General features: G+C 44.5%; 1 protein-coding gene and 1 pseudogene across 1 annotated transcript in view; both read left to right on the top strand.

The window, feature by feature from the left end:
• The window catches only part of LOC126305900 (cytochrome P450 306a1), a 352,029-nt gene that overhangs the window by 101,127 nt on the left and 236,268 nt on the right, over positions 1 to 14,634 (top strand). The gene's annotated exons all lie outside the window — the stretch shown is intronic.
• LOC126288733 (5S ribosomal RNA) lies at positions 12,095 to 12,212 on the top strand (annotated as a pseudogene).

The following is a 14,634-nucleotide window of genomic DNA, read 5'->3' as shown; positions in this document are numbered from 1 at the left end:
CTGTGGCATGCCGATTGGGCTGCACTTAGGGACAACAAGCTTCGGGCCTTGAAACATCTTCCCGTAGCTTGGACGTCCTCCTCACGTCCTTCTCGGCTGGAGGAGGTCGTTTTGGCCTGGCTACGAATTGGACACTGCCAGTTCAGCCATCGCCATCTGCTGACGGCAGCACCGTCGCCGTTCTGTCCATGTGGGCAATTGCTGACGGTCCGCCACATTTTAACGTCCTGTCCGGATTTTACTACGCTGCGTCTTGATCTTGGCCTGCCATGTACTCTGGATGCCATTTTAGCGGATGACCCAGGAGCTGCTGCTCGCGTCTTTCGTTTTATCAACTTGACACACCTGTTTAAGGACGTTTGATTATGCTGTAGTTTTTTAATCCTATGTCTGTTAATACGTCTTTTATAGTGTTGTCCCTTTTAGTTGCTGTTTTAACCTTGTGCCTCGCGGTACATTCCTAAATTAGTCAGGGCGCTAATGACCATTGTAGTTGTGCGCCCTAAAACCACAAAAAAATTAGGATGTCCGTGACGTACTATTGTGCCGCCCATCTTCGCTCCATCATTACCAGCGGTGACTTGGAAGTCATACTCGATGGTTCCCCACAACACGGTGCCAGGAGTAACATCGCTGTGCGTTCCCAAAACATTGGAACAAGGAGATCTGTTCCCACTCGACGACGATGGTTATCCGACATAGTGTAGAACCGCAATTCATCGCTGAACACAATGCTACGCCAATCATCAGCAGTGCGTACTTTCCGGTCAGAACACCACTCCAAACGCAGCCGTTTGTGTTCTGATGTTCACGACAGCCTACACATGGGACAGTAATTCCCCAGTCGAGAGCTGTTAGACCAATGGCGCAGGATGACACAATGTACCCATGGAGTTCGTTACTTGTTCTCGGATGAGAGGTGTAGATATGAAGGGGTCAACGATGTGCTCTTTGCATAATACGGAAATCGTCCCTTGTGATGGTCAGACGTGGTCGATCGGTATCTTAATGCTGAGTAAACTGCCTTCACCTCTCCATGCAATCCAGCATCAGGCCAATGTCTTATCCGAATGGTCCACGTATCTGGTTATTGCACGATTCGACCAATCGGCCAAATAGAAATCCCCAATACGGTCTCTTTGAAATTCTATCCTATGCTGATACCGCTGTCTCTCACGGCATCTCCGTGTCCTTTTGTGGTCTTTGCCCTTTCATACGAGGGGTGTTGGAAAAGTCCGTGCAAAGTCCGAGAGATGGCCCCACCGGCGCGTATAGAGGCCATGTTTGGTTTGTAGCACGTTTGGGAAGAACGCACACCAAGCTTTAGCCACATTGGTCTATTTCTTTGTGTTTGGCATTCGTGTTAATCAAGGAAGTGATTGTCAAAAAATGGACGAAAAAGAATTTCGTGCGGTGATAAACATTACTTTAAGAAAGGCAAAACGCCTCAGGAGGCTAAAGAGAAGCTTGATAAACATTGCCGTGACGCTGCAGCTTCGATTACAACGGTTTATAAGTGGTTTCAAAATTTTGGGAGTGGCCATATGGGCACTAGTGATGCTGAACGTTCTGGACGCCCTGTGGAGGTTACGACTCCAGAAATCATTCATAAAATCCATGATATGGTGATGGATGACAGAAAAGTTAAGGTGCGTGAGATGGCTAGTGCTGTGGGCATCTCGAATGAACGGATACTTAATATTTTGCATAAACATTTGGGCACGAGAAAGCTATCCGCTAGATGGGTTCTGCTATTGCTCACGCTTGAGCAAAAACAGAGTAGTGTGAAGTATTGCAAGGATAGTTTGCAGCTGTTCAGGAAGAATCCGCAGGACTTTAAGCGTCTTTCCGTCACTGTGGATGAAACATGGATATATTACTATACTCCTGAGACCAAACAACAATCCGAACAATGGGTTACCAAGAGAGAATCTGCACCAAAACAGGCGAAGGCCATTCCTTCGGCCAGAAACGTTGTGGCGACTGACTTTTGGGATTCTCAAGGGCTAATCCTCATCGAAAAGGGTAAAACTATTACAGGTGAATATTATTCATCGTTATCGAACCGTCCTTTTCCATCACGACAATGCACCAGCCCACACCCCAGCTGTTGTGATAGCAAAATCAATGGAAATAGGATTCCAACTCGTCCCTCCCCCCCCCCCCCCCCCCCCCGTTTCCAGACTTGGCTCCCTCGGACTACTATTTGTTCCCCAATTTGAACAAATGGCTGGCGGACAAAGATTTTATTCAGACGAAGAGGTGATTGCAGCAACTATTAGCTGCTTTGCAGACTTGGACAAATTAGAACAGTTTTGGACGAAGTATATGAGTCTAAAAGGAGACTATGTCGAAAAATAAAATAGGTTTACACCAAACACGAAAGTAATTTTTATTTTTGCATGGACTTTTCAAACGCCGCTCGTACCCTACTCGGCCGGGCCACGAACAATCCTAATACACTCTGGTGGCCGATTTATCTGTCACAGAGAAGTGCACTTTTTTTTCTTTTTTATGAAGTTACATTGACGCATGATCATGGCTTCTGCGTGTTATTTTTTAAATTTTTTTGTCAAGCAGTACCGTTAAAACTTTGGTCATCGTACACTTCATCTAAAAATCAGATGGTAACGTCACTACTGTACACACCCTGCAGGCATGTGTTGTCCAGAGATTTGACATCCAGAAACGGGGTTGTGTTGTTGTCGATTACTACTCTAATGGCACATTCGAAGATACCAGTCAGACGACCTTTGTTGCAACTACTCAGTGGCGTGATTATTCTCTGGAATTGCTGTACTCCCGTCAGCTTAGCACGCTACAAGTAGAGTAACGGTAACGGCCACACACGGTGCAGAACATCTTCCGTAATTCGCTGTATCCACAACTCCCCATCAGTTCCTAAAGGATATAGTTCGCTCCAAGGCTTGCTCTCTACATTCCGCTTTCCTCCAGACTTTATGTAACAGGTGACTGCCATTTATAAGTGTCCCCTTCGTACGGAAACGAGTTTTCATTGGTAAACCAACAAAGAAATCTCACAGGAAATAGACCCTAAAACTTCAAACAAGGTGAATAATAGTACTCAGTTATAGTCACTCAGTATAATGTGGCAAACATAGCGTTACTATATACGCAAGTCAGGTTTTTGTATCAGCTGTCATATACATACAACGAAGTATTGGTTTACGTGACGAACAGTGATCCCTTAATAATAAGGCGCCAAGATGTCGCAGTGATATTACAGTATATCCCTGTGAAATAGTGCATGTGACACGATCGCGCAACTACATCTGTATATGTGAACCGCCTAAAATCTACAGTTATTGATGTAATGAAGGACTGTATAAATCAATGAACAGATTAAAATACTGACGATATAATGCCAGCAATTGCTTGTCAACAAGTTTGACGTTCTTATTAAAAAGCCACGGAATACGGGATGCAAGTATCACCCACGATGGCCTTGGCTGTACGACAAAATATAACCAGAGAGAAGCGAGACGTCTGTTCTAAGTACACTAGACTGTGTAGCGGACAATACCATCCCAGGAGTACTTGGAGCGTTACCTGCATGAAGGGGATTCTCATGTAGTGCGAATAGTGGGAAGACACTAGTTTTTGCCACAAATTACTAATTATCATACACATGTACACCAAGAACGCGCTATGTCATCTGAAATATGGATCCACACAGCCCACATAGATATTCGATAAAATGAAAACACCACCACCTAAAGCCAAGAAATTTAAAAGTAATTAGCGCTCAGTAGGAAAGTCATACTGATGATCTCTAAGGATATAGGGAGCTCTGTACGGGGTGCATTATCTGGAGAAGAGCAAAAATGTCGCTAGTCTCTCTTCAGTGACATATTAATAAGACACTTGACACGCCTGTTTCAGGACCAATTCGTCGTGAGTACTGCAACACGCCGCTCTCAAGTGGATCCACTGCCGAGACTTGGCGCCAGTAGGTTTTACGAAGTCACGTAGTCTAATCCGCCCCCCTCTTCCCTTTCGCTCCGTTATTGACCTCTGTGTGTGAAGTGGCGTTAGAAGTGTATTCGAAAGTAATATGTTTTTAAATGAAACCATTACCGCATTTGGCTGTTTTCAACAGTATAATTGTACATTTCTCGAAGCCACAATAGTGCTACAGTGGTTGGCTCAAAATTGTTCAAATGGCTCTGAGCACTATGGTACTTAACATCTGAGGTCATCAGTCCCCTAGAACGTAGAACTACTTAAACCTAACCAACCTAAGGACATAACACACATCCATGCCCGTGGCAGGATTCGAATCTGCGACCGTAGCAGCAGCAGCAGCGCGGTTCGACTGAAGCGCCTAGAACCGCTCGGCCACAGCGGCCAGCAGTGGTTTGGCTGTTAAAACAGTTATTGCGATAGCAATTTCGATACGTTTTTATTTTCAAGCATAATGCAATGTTGTAACCCACTCAGTAATAAATTGATATACCAAAACATTATGACCACTGAACACTGCAAGGCTGGATGCCTCCGGGTGGCTTTGGGGGCACGTGACGCTGTAAGAAAAGTATGTAAGCCGAGTAGAGACGGATGGGGCATTACCTTGTGCTGGAAATGGAGAAATCCACTGAGATAAGCAACATTGCCAAAGGACAGGTTGTTATTGCGCAGAACATGTGAACGAGTGTCTCGAAAATGGCGAAGCTGGTCGAATGTTAACGTGTTGCTGTCGTGAGCATCTACTGATAGTGGTAGAAGGGCACTGAAATTACCGCTGGGCGTTAAGTCGTTAGACGTCCACGACTCTTCACAGATCGTGGGGTTTAGAGGCTTGTCTACTATGTAAAGAAGGATAGATGGTGTGATCTGTGGCGTCGTACTCGTCATGTTCGTCAATTACGATTGTAGTGTGCTCGGGATCTTCGGGACTGGACCGTGTAACATTGTAAACTTGTTGACTAGGCGGATGAACTGTTTCTGCTACATCAGGTCGATGGCCGTCTCCACGAATGCCGTCACCCAGGTGAACGTCTGCTCGAAACGTGCACCGCGCCACGGACGTAGGCTGGTGTGAACAGTATTGTCCTATGACAGACATTCGCCTGCGCTTGCGTGGGATCTGTGGTAGTAATCAAAGTTACTAGGTCAGTTTTGGACCACCTGCATCCCTTCATGCTTGATCTCTTCCCTGACGACATTGTCATCTTTCAGCAGTGTAACTGTGTCTCGAATCCAGAATAGTGCTACAGTGGTTCGAGCAGCAGGACAGTGAAATCACGTTAATGTCTTGGCTGCCAAACTTACCTAATGTGAATCCGATGACTCCCATCTGGCTTGCTATCGAACATCACCACCTCGCGCTCAAATCAGCACCCAATTATTTAAGAGAATTACATGACTTGTGTGGTGACACGTGGTGCTACATAGGTCCACAAGTCTATCAACGAGCTGTAGAATCGATGAAACGCAGAACGGGTGATACATCGCGTTATAAAGACAGCCCAGCAACGATTAGGTGGGCATAATGTTTTGACTCGTCAGTGTATAAGGTGCCATGCTGTGTAAGAGGAATAGCATGAGGTGTTGTGTGTTTATCAACTGTTCCATATACCATATACGTTATAGTGCTGGTGAAATAATGACGTAAACACTGAAGTTTAAATGTCTTGTAGTAATCGTGGTAACTGGATTACAAAGGCAGCAAAGATGTATCAAGAGTATTAGAACAGTGTCTACTGCATTAGAACAAACACTTTTCATTTAAAATTTCACAGAGGCTGTGGACTCAGTTACCATCAAACGTCTGAAAGTAATATGGCTATGCTGAAAAACAAGCCTACAACCATTACTAAATACCACTTTGCAACAATGTTACTACATGTCTCATAGTAAAAATGGTCTTCAGCTAAAAGAGACTATTTTAGAGTACAGGAAAATACATCAAGAAGGTTTGCGTTGCCTAGGTACTTGGCTACAGGCATTGCACTTAACAGTGTACAGAAGACATTGTTAGACTGAAATCGTTCCTATTACTGCTGTATTCTTTTTTCCTTTAAACCGAAATTTCAGTAAATCTGTCTAATCCGGTCTGTTAAATTTCTGTTCTGTAAGTCTCGCCACTTGCTCAAAAATGTAGTACGCTTATGTAGGTACGTATGGGGGTGAAAGGGGATTACGTGTGTGTATGTGCGTCGATACTGAAAGCGACAACGTGAAGCTCAACCTTGGAAGTGTATGGGTGTTTCTTTAGCGGTTTTTTGAAACTTAGTCATAGTTTGTGAAAACGGCTCCTATCGCTGCTCTCTCCTTCAACGCTTGAGCGAAGCAGCCAATGGACCAATATTTTGTAGTCTTTGGTAATCAGCCGAACACAGTTCGCTACTACGAGGATAGCGCTTCAGTAGCGAAGTAAAGCCGACTCGTCACGATATGAAGGTGTGAACATCACGTTGACAACGAGGTCATCAAACCTTAATCACAAGCTTGGATTGAGGAAGCATACGGAAGAAAATCGTGTCCTCCTACTAACCGTATTGGGATTTGCCTCATGCAAGTTGGGACAAAAACGGAAAACTCAAATCCGGATGTCCGAACAGATTTGAATTCATGGGCTCCTTAATGCGTGCAACGTAGTTTTTCACCACGTTTATTTCTGTTACAAGGCATTCAAAATATTTTCCGTTCTCCAACGCGTTACATGTAGGGCATACATCACTCGTTCGTAATAATGAAAATAATTTAATTATGTATCGAGTAAGGCATATGTTTGTGAAGAATACTGGCCATTTGTTGTCTGTCGCAAACCTGTTGATCAGTCTCTCAGCCCGCATTGTGAGGATTGCCCTGGGTTATCAAACGTATAAGAATATTGTCTGCTGTGCTAGCACAAACATATATCGTGAACATTTTGATACAGAATTCGATCTGACATGCTCTGGAAGGAGGCATGTAGCTATAATTAAAATACGGTAAATTTCAGTCTTATACATTACATCAATTATTGAAAAAGTGATGCTAAACTGTTATAAGATGAAGTACTTATATGGTCTAAAAAAGATTCGCAATGCATTTCGAATAATAAAACCTCAGTGTTAGCCATTAGACTGTGCTCCCTGTAGTGGTATAGAACACTATAAATGAGATTACGGAGCTACCCTCCACATATTACTCACGTTTGTCCAAATGACGAAATTCTAATTTGTAGGTATTTAACGGAAACCATACTGCCATATAAGTCTGTGGCGGTAAATAGCGTAGGAACTATTACCGCTAAACCATCACACACATCCATGCCCGAGGCAGGATTCGAACCTGCGACCGTAGCGGTCGCGCGGTTCCAGACTGAAGCGCCTAGAACCGCTCGGCCATACTTGTGCAGATTTTTGCAATATGGAAGGTGAATCTATTTAGTAAATGATAAGTTTTCATCGACTTAACACTGTCACGCTCAAGAATTCCTAGAGACTGCATTCGTAAACTCATGCATACTGCATCGGTACTTAAGTACAACTAACACTACTGAAAACAAAATTCGAGGTGAGATTGTATAGTCTGAGGGCGAAGACACGAGAGGGTACTTCAGTGTGTTGTCAACACTGCGTTAATGAGTAAGTGCATATTCCTTACAGGTGCGCCGAACTTTCCATATTTCATGTATTTACACTAGGGGCAGCTATGCTCAGTTCAACACAATCGCGAAGGTAACTGATTTAACAATTTAAGCGAACTGCTGGTGACAGTGATTCCTCGCATAAAACCTTTCCGAAACTGGTCAGATTCAGACTTGATGGGACCATTTTCTAGGCAAATTAGCAGATCTCTGGATGTGTTTTACGTATGTACATATGTTACTGCAAGTAATTATTGTACGTTTATCGGTGAAGATACTAATCTTGCTGGTAAGAAATTTTCACTTGGAGTAATAACCGCAGTGCAGATGGTGTTGGTAAAAAGATCATAACAGCAACATATTACGCAGTGATTCCTACGAATAGTTGCTACAATGAGTATTTATCAAGCTTTACAGGTTTTGCGTATCACGATATGGTCGGTGTCACATACTACTACCTCAGCAACGACCTACAAGTTTCTTGCGCTATCTGCATGGCTGTCCTCCCAATTCCAGGGTGAACACTCTTGGGAGATACATCACCTGTTACACGACGTATCAGAAAACAATTTTGTCTGTGAAGAATAGCTCATCGTAATCGCTGCATAATACCGCTGTTCCCGATATTATGCTCTTATAGGGAAAATACCTTGACTTCGCCACGTTCTTCCCCTCAACATCTGTGAGGCACCTTTTCAGCTTCAGCGTGCAGTTAATGCTTCAGTTCCTTTTCGGTAGTTGTTCACTGAAAGTGTGTTTTTCGAAGATACTAAGTGATAAGGCTAAATAATCTGATAAATAAATAAATAAAAATAAAATTTTAGTGACAGATAAGTCGCTGACGGCTGAGCTGAAACTGGTTGCCACAGTATGAATACACAATCGAACGCTGGCGACCACCAAATGGGCCTTGAGGCTAAGTATTTGCTAAATGTCACAACCACTAGCGGAGCTATAAATCTTACCAGTCACGAATCAAAGATATGAGAAGGCTGTATGCCATTAGACAGCTTGTGACATATGGCGGAGCGAGTGGGGGACGACGTCTGGTTCACAACAGGGACATAATAGGGCAAGAAAGTGCTGAGCTTAAGAACAAGTGTAGCAAAAAGGAAAGTCATGTGTTCAGTGCAGAAAAGTAGGTCACTGCGATGTCAAGTAAACAATTTCAGTCACTATTTCATTACCAATGAATAATAAAGCGTCAGTGTCAACTGCAGCTTCGTACCAATCGTCATTTGACGAAAAGCTTGAAGTAACCTGGAGGATACTAAAGATTTCAGTATTTAATAGAATTAATAGTTTTAAGAACTTCATACAGACTCCCCATCTGCTCCTCCACTTTGCGGTTGTACGTTTTCGAGGATGTGTACAATAATCACACTCTAGTTTCATTAGGTCTATCTTGGAGTAGGATCAGTTAAACGAATAAATTATGAAACTTCCTGGCAGATTAAAACTGTGTGCCCTACCGAGACTCGAACTCGGGACCTTTGCTTTCTGTCAAGTTTGGAAGGTAGGAGATGAGATACTGGCAGAAGTAAAGCTGTGAGTACCGGGCTTGAGTCGTGCTTCGGTAGCTCAGATGGTAGAGCACTTGCCCGCGAAAGGCAAAGCTCCCGAGTTCGAGTCTCGGTCGGGCACACAGTTTTAATCTGCCAGGAAGTTTCATATCAGCGCACACTCCGCAGCAGAGTGAAAATCTCATTCTCGAATAAATTATATCTGATAATGTAACACGCCTCAGTGTTTCACAGTGTAATTGCTGTTGACTTAAACACCTTGTGCCTTATAACGAATGCTGTGCATAACGTAAGGTACAATTAGTATATTCTTCTTGTCAACCCATCAGTGTCCTCATAATCTTTCACTGTCTCCATCGTCTTTCCATATCGCTACTGCAGTTGTCATCTCGTCATTTAATCCCATAATTGTAATCGTCATCTCGTCATTCAGTCCCGTTACTGAAATCGCCTGGTCATTCTACCCCATCACTGCAATCGTAATTTCGTCATTACATCCTGTCACGGTCACTATCATCTTGCCACCGGTCAAATGACTATAATCATCAGTTCATCCCATCTCCATCTCATCCTCATTTCCTTAGCCTTCTTTTTCTCTCTTTTTAGAAACTTTGTCACTCTTCCGATCTCCTTTTTCTTTGCCTTTATCCCGCATCTACGCAGGGTCGACGTGGTTACCACATATTTGATATGGTTAATTAAGGAGTGACCGGATGCTCTTCTTGTCATCGTTACCCCTCCCCAGGAGGGAATACGTGTACCCCAGATGTCTGTGTGCGGTGTTATTCGTCCGAAATTTTCGTAAATTTTCGTGAATCGTGTAACTGCCGCGGGGTCTGGGCACAAGCCCGGTATTCACCTATTCGGATGTGGGAAACAGACTAACAACCACACCAGATTGGCTGGCAAGCGACCCTCGTAGTTGATTCGATCCAGGGATGGTGAACCTCCTCATACCGCAAGCGGCGCTTTAGTACGCACGGCTACCCGGGCTGGTGTTACAGATTGTCCCCGTACTGGAACAGTTATCCAACAGTGACACCGGTTCCGGCGTAGGCAGAGATTTGAACGCCCTTCGCGCGGGACCCACGGCATAACGGCGCAGAGAACGTAGGCGGACTCGCAGCGGCAGCGGGCGCGCTGTTTGTTTGCGGCGCGGGGCGCGGGTCGGCGACCGAAGTGTGCGAAAGTGAAATCTGGGAGGTGCGGCCGGCCCGCCGCGGAGGCCGCCTGCCTCAACCTGTTGGCGGGCGCGGCTTCCGCCACCTCCACACACGCGCCATTCGTTGACCCCGGCCCTGCCGCCGCCGATCCGCCTCTGACGGGCGCTCTCACTTTCCGTAGCGCCACCGGCCTTCCCACGGGACGTGGCAACTGCGCAGTCGCGTCTGCCCACCCGATACTGGCTGCGCGGACGGCTTGGAAGGGGCTGCTCTGACTTCTTATGGCGACATTATCCACTGGAACGCATCCTAGAGCTTCTAACAACCCTACCACAACAAAGGTCAAAAATTAATTATGATTGTACTGTTGCTCACGCTGCTAAATATTGCATTTTCGGGCAACAACTAAATTAGAACTATGTGGCAGGTGTCATTAGAGCACAGTTATTAAAGTCGTTTCTTGAAATAATGGATAAACTAGGCACTCATCTTTTCATGTTCCCACGCTGGTCACGTTGTGAACTCATGGCTCAATCCTCGAAAATCTAGGTAGTGATGATTCCAAGCTCGGATGCAAAGAGGCATAGGTTTTATTGTGCGATATTCAAAAGTTTTATAGATGTATTTCATAAACCATTCCTGAAGATTAAACTTTCCAAAGTTTGGACAATGGTGATGTAAGAAAATAATCAGCACTCCCAATTTAACTTAAACTTCTTTTTTACTACTTTTGTTGCAACATCACGAAACTCGTTCCGAAATATCAGTTCATAATATAATACATACTTGAAAATGTCTTCCTCAGTGTTAAATTTCACATTTCATAAACTGACTACAATGTGCGTCTATTTAACTTGACGACCATAGCTTGACACTCTAATAATCGCTTACGCGCCCAAAAATCAGAGTTATAAGTACGTCAAATATCATAGTGACAAAAGAAAGAATACACATAAGAATATTATCATTGCAATATATACGTATCGATGTATCGAAGTACCTCTACATTAATGAAATCAGATCTGAATGTTGTCACAGAAATATGTTAACTATTTTACAGAAACACAGTACAATATTGCTGGTATCGAGAGGTTGATGTGAGGTGCCGCAATGGTTCAAATGGCTCTGAGCGCTATGGGACTTAACATCTGTGGTCATCAGTCCCCTAGGACTTAGAACTACTTAAACCTAACTAACCTAAGGACATCACACACATCCATGCCCAAGGCAGGATTCGAACCTGCGACCGTAGCAGTCGCGCGGTTCCGGACTGAGCGCCTGAACCGCTAGACCACCGCGGCCGGCGCCGTAATGGTTACGTAATTCAAGTACCATTACAAGCTGGAGAGATGATTTCGCGCTAGCTTGTATTTGCGCAAAGGTGTTCCAATCAATCACACACATGGTGTTAGAGGCCCACGAGATATAATACGGGCCTCACAAAGAACTTGTTACATCACACTAGTCGGCTCGTCCGCCACCCTCGGATCCGTGTAGCGCCACGGGAAACCAGCACGTAGTTGTAAAGGTACCTACTAAAGGGGTTGCGTTTTTCGAGAGCTTGCAAGCATTTAAATGCCCACTCAAGAATTATTAAACTCCACTGAAACAGCTATTCCGTCTCCTTCGGACACGGCTACTGTCATTCGTATCAGCTGCAGTGTCACGTGCTGTGACGTACCGGTATACTCCACGACGTGTCTTTCTCGTCGACGCGTCTGATAGTTCATAAGCGGTTGAAAACAAAAGTTTTCGACAATCGGTAGTAGAGGAAGGAGGGCGTGAATTCTGAGATACTGTTGATACTTGTGGGCAACGGCCTTTTCGCAGTGGATACACCGGTTCCCGTGAGATCACCGAAGTTAAGCGTTGTCGGGCGTGGTCGGTACTTGGATGGGTGACCATCCAAGCCACCATGCGCTGTTGCCATTTTTCGGGGTGCACTCAGCGTCGTGATGACAACTGAGGAGCTACTCGACCGAATAGTAGCGGCTTCGGTCAAGAATACCATCATAACGACTGGGAGAGCGGTGTGCTGACCCCACGCCCCTCCTATCCCCATCCTCCACTGACGATGACACGGCTGTCGGATGGTCGCGGTAGGCCACTCGTGGCCTGAAGACGATTTACTGCATAAGCCACGTGGTAGTCTGCGAGAAGGGGTGATTTTCATTTTGTTATTAGCAGGTTTAACCTATATTTACACCAATATAACTTGCAGATCGTAGTTCCACACAGACTGCCATTAGTGAGATGCTGAGTCGCAGATACGCACAACAAAAAGACTGTCACAAATAAAGCTTTCGGCCACTAAGACCTTCGTCAGAATTAGACGGCAAACACACACATACACATCCAAACGCAACTGACACACACATGACTGCAGTCTGAGACAACTGAGATTGCAGTCGTGTGTGTGTGTGTGTGTGTGTGTGTGTGTGAGAGAGAGAGAGAGAGAGAGAGAGAGAGAGATCCTTTTGTTCGAGTGTGTATGTGTGTGTTCGCCGAATAATTCTGACGATGGCCTTACAGGCCTATTATATGTGACAGTATTTTTGTTATGCTTATCTGCGACTCAGAATCTCCGTTATATGGTGAGCAGCAACTTTCATTTTCATGATGTATTACTGAAATTCAGCTGGATAGTAGTAGGAATATATGTGCTACCAAAGCGATATATGAATTTTTTGCTGGACTAGGACTCCAACCCTAATATTCCGCATGTAACGAGCGGTCGCCTTACCACTTAGGCTAACTAAGCACGCTCCCCAGATCGACCCTAACTTCCAGACGTCATACACCCATCTATTTGTTCTCTTGATTATTAACGCATTTACCCACACTGGCACATCTCGTACTTCCCGTGGAGGTTTGAGAATCAAGACAACGAGAAGACGTAGCCTGTCCTTTTCATCTTTGTCACAGTCCCATCTTCGCCTTGTATATTTGTATATTTTGTGACAAACTACAGTTTCAAATACTGAAATTTTCTATGTATATTATTACCAATCGAATTTCAGGAAAAAATTTCAGTATTCGAAACTGTAGTTCCTCATCAAATATAAATACTTACAAGGTGAAGAGGAGTCTATGACGAAAATGACAACGAAAGTCTATGTCCTCTCGTTGTCTTGATTCTAAAACATCCTCGGTAATCACGAATTGTGCGAGTCTGCGTAATAACCTATGAGGTGTCCAGCTGCAGATATGCGGATCTACGTCAAATCTCTCTTCATCCCAAAGTGGAATGGCATCTGGAGCGCTACTGCTCATAGTAATAAACGCACAATCAAGGAGTCTACTGCAGTTTGCCACTGTTCCTTCCGCTCCTCTCGGAATGAGTCCACTCTTCTATGCCGTTTACGCATTGGTCATACCCGCCTCGCCCATTGTTTTCTCCTACGTTTCGACCCTCCACCTCAAAGTGGTGGTGGAGCCAGACTGACAATATCTCACATATTGGTGGAATGTCCCCTTCTTTCGGCCCTTCGTGTTAAGTACATACAGTCTTCCCGACTCCTTAAATTTAATATTAGCAGACGATCCACGGGTGGTTGAACTGGTCACCGGTTTCTTCCGTGAAAGTGATTACTTTCAGATATAAGGTTCTCCTTTAGCCTTGGACCAGGGGCGGATTGGCTGTGGTTGGGACTTCTTTTAAAGTCTTCTCGGTCTGTGACCCCTTGACCAACCCCCCCTTTTTTTTACAGTTTTTAGATTTGGTCTCACCTTTTATGCCTTTACTATGTGTATTTAATGTTCATCATTTTATAATTTCACTCTGCTGACTCGATCCGTCCACTCTTAGCAGACGCTCTTTCTTCTGTGACTCACTTCGGAATCGCGGGATTGATGACCTCGACGTTTGGTCCCATAACCCCTCTCAATTAATTAATTAATTAATCAATCACAATCGTCCGCAAAGATGTGCTAGGGATTTGTAATCATCTGGAGTGGTGACGGACTGATCTTTGTGGGTTACGTTGCACAGCAACACGAACTCGTAGAACATTTTCCAACATTAGCTGTCTTTTCAGATCCTTTTCGTTTCGCATCTCATCTCACGCTGTTGTTTTCTCCTCCTGTATATTGACGGAAATGGCGGCCTCTTCCACTACCTCAAAATTCACCTGCACTGGGCCAGAGTTCTATATTGAACTGAATGGCATACTGCGTGGGTCCGATAAGATGCGGTAAATGGCGCAGGCACATCTACGTCTTGCAGGGTGGCCAACTGGAAATACACTATTTCCCGTAAGCCATCCAAAATATTATCTTTACATTTTATTGTAGGAACAAGCTTTCCTAGAATTAACATTTGATCTAGATTTTAAATCGTGCAGTGTCATAT

This window comes from Schistocerca gregaria, chromosome 1 (genome assembly GCF_023897955.1).
Source record: "Schistocerca gregaria isolate iqSchGreg1 chromosome 1, iqSchGreg1.2, whole genome shotgun sequence".
Lineage (NCBI taxonomy): Eukaryota > Metazoa > Arthropoda > Insecta > Orthoptera > Acrididae > Schistocerca > Schistocerca gregaria.
Note: the sequence above shows the minus strand (reverse complement) of the source record. Positions and strands in the feature narration are given on the sequence as shown.